Source organism: Eptatretus burgeri, chromosome 16 (assembly GCF_056783735.1).
Source record: "Eptatretus burgeri isolate ZD-2024b chromosome 16, Ebu_testis_v1, whole genome shotgun sequence".
NCBI classification, from domain to species: Eukaryota; Metazoa; Chordata; class Myxini; order Myxiniformes; family Myxinidae; genus Eptatretus; species Eptatretus burgeri.
In genome coordinates, this window is record NC_140976.1 from 45,217,368 (window position 1) to 45,224,867 (window position 7,500).

Sequence of the window (7,500 nt, forward strand, 5' to 3'; positions counted from 1 at the left end):
GTTTTAAAAGTCTAACGTTTCAAGCTTTCACTCGAGCCCATGGGCAGTGGGTCACCCAGATAGCTCAGATGGCAGAGCACTGGTACAGTTTGCCAGAGGACCTGGGTTCAATTCCTGGTCTGGGCCCATAATTTTATGGCTGGTTTTGGCTTTATTGTTGGGGTGGTGAGAGCTTGGGATCCTAGGATCCTGAGATCAAATCCTCCTTGGCTGCCCAATTGTGTCTGCAGATGTCTTCCTGCATTTGGGTTACATTTGTTATGAGGTTGGTGGCAGGATTTGCACTCCAGCCAACTTAAAACCGTTCACTCTGCAAAACACAAAAACGCAAAGAAATCTGAAAACCCACTCCGTGGGAGTACCTCCTGTGCAGCTGCCCTCCGCAAGCAGGGCAGCTCATCGGATGACGGGATTACGGCAAAGCCTTCGGGACCTCCGCTCCTTGATGATGGGAGGAAAACCACGGGATAACCTTCCCGGGTCAGATTGCAGGATGTGTGTCAGGGTAGTGCTGAGGTGTCGTACACCAGATGGCAATCTCCGTGGGTTAACCTGAGGCGGTCCCCAAGAGTGGGTGCCTGGAATGTCCTATCCCTAAGAGAGGATGATCACCTGTCTCTAATCATCTGAGCTCAAGCATTTGAACATTTGAATTGCAGCACTCTCTGAGGTTTGGAGACCGGATAATGGCGAGATTATGGCGGGTGGTTACACCTACTCTTGGCTGGTCACTCTGATGGTTATCAAGTCCAAGGAGTTGCTGTAGCTGTGTCCAATAAGCTGATTCCAATGATAATTGAGGTAATACCAGTCAACAAGCGTATTATGAGACGAAGGATTCATCACTCCTTGGGTGTTGTTTCCCTGGTCTCTCTTGATGCTCCGAATGAAGCGAGTGATCTTACCCTGAAGGACGCATTCTATGCCACACTCAAGTCTGTCGTTGATCAGTGCCCCTGGCGATATTCTCTTCTCGTCTTGGGGAATTTCAATGGATCGACTGAGGCTGATAGGGATTGCTTATGAGGCATGCGTTGGATCCCCATGGGTCTGGAACTCTGAAACAGAATAGCACCAAGTTCCTTGACTTTGCAAGAAGTAATGGACTTAGCATGGCTGGTTCATGGTTTCAGCACCCACAGGTTTACCGCTGGACCTGGTGTTCCAATGCTGGTGGTGTGGTAAAGGAGACTGACCATGTGCTCATTGATAATCTCTGGAGGATGATCTAGGGTTTACCAGAGTACTCAGTTCCTCAATACCGACTGCAGGCTTGTGGTAACAACTCTGAAGTTGCAGCTGAAATCCGGGAGAATGGTACCATCCCAGGCTAGGTGAGTGGGGATTTGGGTGGTCTGGGTGCTTTGGGGAATCCTGAAGCGTTGTGCAGTGCCTTCAAGACCACCATCCTTGATGTTGCGGTGGATGCCTTAGAACTCGAAGAATTTTAGAACTTCGGGCGAAGAAGAATTTTCTCTCTCAAGGAACAATGGATACCATTGATCAGAGTTTCAGGGCCTGGCTTAATGGCAGAGCTGAGCTGATCAGGGAGTTGAGGCGTAAAACTTTCCGTGCGCTGAGGGTGGACAAGGAGGTCTATGTGTGAGGAATCTGTGAGGGGGTAGAGCATCACCTGTGGTCAAGTGATTCTTGTCCTGCTTACAGGGGAATTCGCACATTGCGTTCCTCCAAGCCCGGGCCTTGGTTGACGGCAGTTAGCGCGGAGGATGTTGGGCTCTTGAGAGAGGAGTCTTCAGTGAAGGCCTGCTGGGCCGGTTACTTTGAGCAGCTGTACTAGGCTGATCCACCAGCTGTCAAGTTGGATGTTTGGGGTGTTACAATCCCCATTACTGACCCTCCAATCAACTGTGATCCACCTTCGTTTGTGGAAACACAGACTGCAGTGAACTGGTTGAAATGGGGAAAGCTATTGGGATCTGTGGCATCCATGCTGAACTTCTTAAGGCTGGTGGTGATGATGTACTCGGGTCGTTGCATGCAGTTCTGTGCTATGCCTGGAACAAAGGCATCATCCCAACTGAATGGAAGAGGGGCCTTGTTGTCCCACTCTGGAAGGGGAAGGGTGATCGCCAGGACTGCAACAACTACTGAGGGGTTGTGCCGGGTTAGTGCTCTGTGTGTGCTGGTTGTTGTGCTGCTCTGAGTGCTGGGCAAGATCTTTGCTCGGATAATTCTTGATCGGGTTTGCTACCATCTGCTTGAGCACCAGTGTCTAGAGTCAAGCTTTACACCAAAGAGATCAAAGATTGAGCGTATCCTTGCTCTTCAGGTCCTCAACAAACAGAGATGAGAGTTTCGGCAGGGGCTACTTGCAGCCTATGTTGATCTCTGCAAAGCATTTCATTCAGTGAATCGGGATGCCCTCTGGAGGATTCTTGGTCTTCGTGTTGGTGCCACCAAAACTGATCAGTCTGATGTCTGAACTTTACCCTGGTACTGAGAGTGCTGTGAGATGTGGTGATATAATCTCTGACTTATTTTCAGTTGCAACGAGTTCGTTAAGGGTGTGTGCTGCCCCCCCCCCACCCACCCACTTTTCAACACTTGTATGCACTATATTCTGGGGAGGATGTCAGAGAGATCAAGCGACAGCACATTGTTTGAGAATGTCAAGATCTCTGACCTTGATTTCACAGATGATGCAGTCATCTTTGCAGAGACTCTGGATATCCTTTGGGGGGCCCTCGAGGTGCTGATGTAGGAGTTGGAGCCCCTGGGATTACGGGTTTCCTGGGTCAAAACTAAGATCCAAGCTTTCAATGACATCTTGGATGTTGCTGTCTTGTCTGTAGCTGTTTGTGGTGAGGATGTTGTGGTCATGAAGAGATTAACTTACCTTGGTGGTGATATTCATGTCTCTGCTGGCTGTGAGCCAGAGGTCAATAGACATCTGGGTTGGGCATGGGGAGTCATGGATTCACTGGATCATGGGGTGTGGTGCAGGAGGACAAAAGTCTGAGTCTTCAAGTCCTTGGTGCTTCCAATCTTGCTCTACGGATGTGAAAATTGGACTCTGATCAAGGATCTGAGACGGAGACTAAATTCCTTAGAGAGGGGAAGCCTCGTGAGTGGAAGTGGCCAATGGGCCTCGTGGTTGCAGCAGGTTGATCAGCATCGCAAGGAGATGGGGATGGGCCAGGCATCTGCCTGGAGGATGGCCAGATCGAGGCCCCTGGATTACTGGCAGAAAGTGAATGCAGTGACGCGCTGCTCCGGCACATGCTCCATACCTGACCTGACCTGAAGGTGTGCAAAGTTGGTAGAGACCTATCCCAAAAGACTTGCAGTTGTAATTGCTGTCAAAGGTGCTTCCACCAAGTATTAACTCAGGGAGGTGGACACTTATCCAACCAAGTTTTTGTTGTTTTGTATTTTTAATAAATCTTCTGAAATTTGTCGAATTTGTTTTTCATTTGGAAGTTGTGGGTTCCGATTTGTAAATTAAGGTGGAAAATATCTGATTTAGTGCAATTTCATTCCAGACGATAAGGCAACAAAAGGTGAAAAATTTGAAAGTGGGTGTAGACTTTCTATAGGCAGTGTAGGTTGATATCAAGTAAATCGGTTGAACATTGACAATTTATGTGAACTTGACTTATAGGCGATTGACTTACAAACAAACAAAGAGACAAACAGAATAACAGACCAGACCAACCAACATACTGTAGTTGTGATTCTTCAATTTCACAAGTAACAAACAAACAGACCCAAATGCAATACCTTCTCCTCTCGCGAGTGTAAAAATGTGGTTCACTCTTTACATCATGACTAAGATTCCAGCAAAAATAGGAATTTGAAGGACTCAAAACAGGTATATTACTGCGCACATATACATGTTTAATCTCTTGAAATTTAATGTGTTTAGATTGTATATAAGTAAACATCATCATCATCATCATCAAGCTTTACCACAATTGCCAAACAAATGGGTTACATTGTCCTTTGATTCTAAGAAGGACATGAATATATAAGGTTGTTGTGGTGGGATCAATGGAATGAAGAAAAATCACCAGGTGGACACAATGTTTAGGAACCCAACGATAGAAAACAAGGCAATGTTTGTATGTCTGTTCTTTATAGAATCCAAAATGGCGAGGCCGACCTCCATCAAATTTTGCATTTGTGCTCGACTGTGTGGGGAGACGACTTGTGATTTTCACCTGTGCACATTGAGTTGTTCAAGTGGTTCAACCACTGACCCCTGCCAGAGGAAGGGCATTTTGCCAGTGGGAGAATGATACCAATTCTGAAAACAAATTTTCTTGCTTCCAGAGGGAGCTCATATTGACTCGTAAAACACAAATGCTTTCCTGCTGACGAAAAAAAAGGGTGCATTTGCTTTCAAATGTTTGGGTCTCACGATCACCCATGATCTTTCTTTGGGGAAACCACGTTTCTCAGAAAGTTTCCAAAGCTAGACTCCGACTGGACAGCCTCTGACGTGCAACGTCCTTCCTTCGCACACCTTAAGTCCTATCCACCCACAAAGCCTTCATCCACAGCTTGATAAAGTACTGCTCTCCTCTGTGAGCTGTCTCTCCTGCCTCACATCTTGCTTAGCTTGATGCCATGGAAACCAAGGCCTTCAACATCAATGGAATCTCCCACGATGAAGCTGAATCGATGGGCCTATCACTTTTACATCGCAGACAGGTTGGTGGTCTCCCAATCTTCTACCACCTCTTTTCTGGTCTTGCACCCTCTGTTGTTTCTATGCTTTGTCTCTACCCCATCTCCCAGCCTGGTGTTGGCTTAATGGTTAGGGTGGTGAGCTTTGGATCTTAGGGTCCTGAGTTCAAATCCCACTCAGCTGTTGAATTAATACCCGGTGGGGTTAACTCGGCCTGTCATCCTTCCGAGGTCGGCAAAATGGGTGCCAGCATGCTGGTATCCTGTGTCGGAGTGGTGACCCGTCCAGAATTGTGCCCAATAGCCAAGGAGACTGCTTAAGCATCACCAACGCTCTGCAGAGTATGGTCCCAAATCTCCTCCTCCTCCATCCCCCAGGTTTCTGCAGGGTTCACGCGAGACCCCAGCTGACCTCTTCTGATGAAATGGCCAAAATACAGAATCACCGCTCACCTCCACTCATTTGTTCTCCCCCCCCCCCATCTGTGGAACTAACTTCCACAATCTCTTCAATCTCATTGCTCTCTCTAGGTCTTCAAAAGTTATTCACCAGCATCTGAGATCATTCCCCCAATCCAAAAACATGATCTTTTATACCCCCATTAACCTTCCCCAAGTGCACCTCTTCAAATTTTCAGTTTTTCCTTCCTGAGAGTTTGCTTCTGAATCCATCTTTTTTTAACCAATGTGTTCTCCCCCTTGCCTTCATTCTCTTCCACACATCCCATATTTTTCCAAGTCTCCCTCTATTTTTTTTTCCCTCAACCTTGCTGTTGGAAAGCTTCACCCCTCACTTTCTACTGTTCACTTTGTTATGTTACGTCCTGATGCATGCTTTTCTCTCACTCCTCCACAAGCCTCGACTTTGGATCCAATCCAAAATTAAAAACAAAACTTTGCTACAAGGAGTAATCCATGAATGGAATAATCCATGAAAGTTAATTCCATGACTGTCACTTGACAAGGGACTCACAAGTAATCCCAGTTGATGTTACATTCAAACTCACAGTGGTTCTCTAAACATCCACAACAGCGGGCAGAAATAAGGGAGAGAACTCACCGTTTGGCAGTGTTTCCTCCATTGTGTGGTGTGTTATCGTAATCGCTGTTTGTATCACTGCTCCTTTTTTCAGTGCTGGTGGTCTGGGATACAGAATATCTGGGTTATTATAACTATGTGAACCATTACACATCATGGCTAGAGATACCCACATGCCACTATGCTCGTGTTCCAATGTGCAGAGTTAAGCATGATCTCCACTGGTGGCTGCTCGACAAACCACATCATGTTCGGATTTCACTACAAAGCTCAAGCAACAACTAACAGGTGTGTTTGGTATCTACGGTAATCCCCTACCACTCATTCTTCCCCACATCCCTTATTTCTCCAAGTTTCCCTCTATTTTGTCCCTCAATCCTGCTGCTGGTGTTCTCAACCCCTCCTCCACGAGCCTCGACTTTGCATACAAAAAAAGTGTGCCATTGAGGTCTGAGGCAAGACACAATTTCCTTAACAAATAGTCATAATGATTGATCTCACAGGCTCATCATTTTATATGGTTACACAGGTTACGGAAATCATCTGCACATATCAATGGATGTGAATGGAGATTGATCAAAAAATGCAAATTATAAAAAATAATAGTAACCTGCATACACATGACTAAATGGTGTGAGGTTCATGATGTTTAGATATTCAGAAACAAAATCCCTCGTCATGGAGCATAAATTAAAATAAATAAATATCAAAACAAGCAAATGGAGACAATGCCACGGGTCTCCTGAAGCTCCCAAAGCTTCCTTGATTGCAATGGCCATGAAAAAGCAAGCAGGCAAATCCAAAAGCACATCACAACTAGATATCTGCAATCACAAAGTGATCACCAAAGGTAAGCCTCCCCCAGCCAGGGGCAGCTTACCCTTGGCCCGTGATCCAATGATGGCCATATTTTGGTCAGAACACTATATGACCTTGACCTTCAACATTTAGGGATAGAGTGTGTATTAAGAAAATGTGTCCCCATCTACAATCTCTCCATTATACTCAACATTATGAAAATTGGAGGAAAATTATTCAAGTTATGATCACAAAGGTGTTTTTTTGTTAATTCGGTCACAATCTGAAAAAAGTAGGTGGACACAAATCAAATATCAGATGCACAACTTCAATGCAGGTCCACCATTATGATGCAAGAACGAGGCTAAGTGGTTTTTGAGATTCTACATTTGTAAAATTGAGTGATGACACAAAAAGTGTTATTTTTTTCAGACCGCCATTTGACTTTGACCTTTAACTCGGAGGGGTATGAAGTAAATTAAGTATTAATGCGCCATGCGCTCGGCTATCTAGGGAGGGCAATTTTGTTCCAAACGGACAAACCTCAGCCAAGTTATGGTGAAAAATGATAACATGCCTATAATTAAGTCATGACCTTAAAAATGAGGCCAAAGTCAAAAAAATCGTCAACCCGGATATTTTTTTTTATTCCCACTAATGGTGCAAATCTTCATTCTGAAAGTTATTGCCGACTCTGAGATACACCTCAGAAATTGATACATTTTGGAAATTTGGAATGTTGAGAGTGTCAGAAGAAAAAGAGGAAGAACAAAATAATGATAATTTTTTTTTCTTCTAAATGGTGTTTTAGTACTTCTAGGGGTCAAAGAAACTCTGTGGGACCATTACAAATTGGGGGTGCTAATTGTAGCAACCAACCCTACAATAGTCTAGAAGCCAAAATCTGTAGCTCGCCTAGAAAATAGGTTCGCTGCTGATTTCATGTTAGAATGGTGCAACTGGTGTTTTTGAAGAGTCTAGGCATGACCAAGTCTAGTTCCACTTGTTGCCAA

General features: G+C 45.1%; 1 protein-coding gene across 9 annotated transcripts in view; it reads right to left on the reverse strand.

Moving 5' to 3' along the window:
* Nucleotides 1–7,500, reverse strand: part of LOC147011006 (ARF GTPase-activating protein GIT2-like) — a 60,051-nt gene that overhangs the window by 49,361 nt on the left and 3,190 nt on the right. For 5 of the 9 annotated variants that reach the window (XR_015052264.1, XR_015052262.1, XR_015052261.1 and 2 more), the window contains exon 1: nt 5,711–7,500. This exon is cut by the window's right edge and continues 3,190 nt beyond it. The gene's annotated coding sequence lies outside the window, so the exon portion shown is untranslated. The remainder of the gene's footprint in view (nt 1–5,710) is intronic. The other 4 variants (XM_085859082.1, XM_085859077.1, XM_085859080.1 and 1 more) reach the window with 4 other exon arrangements.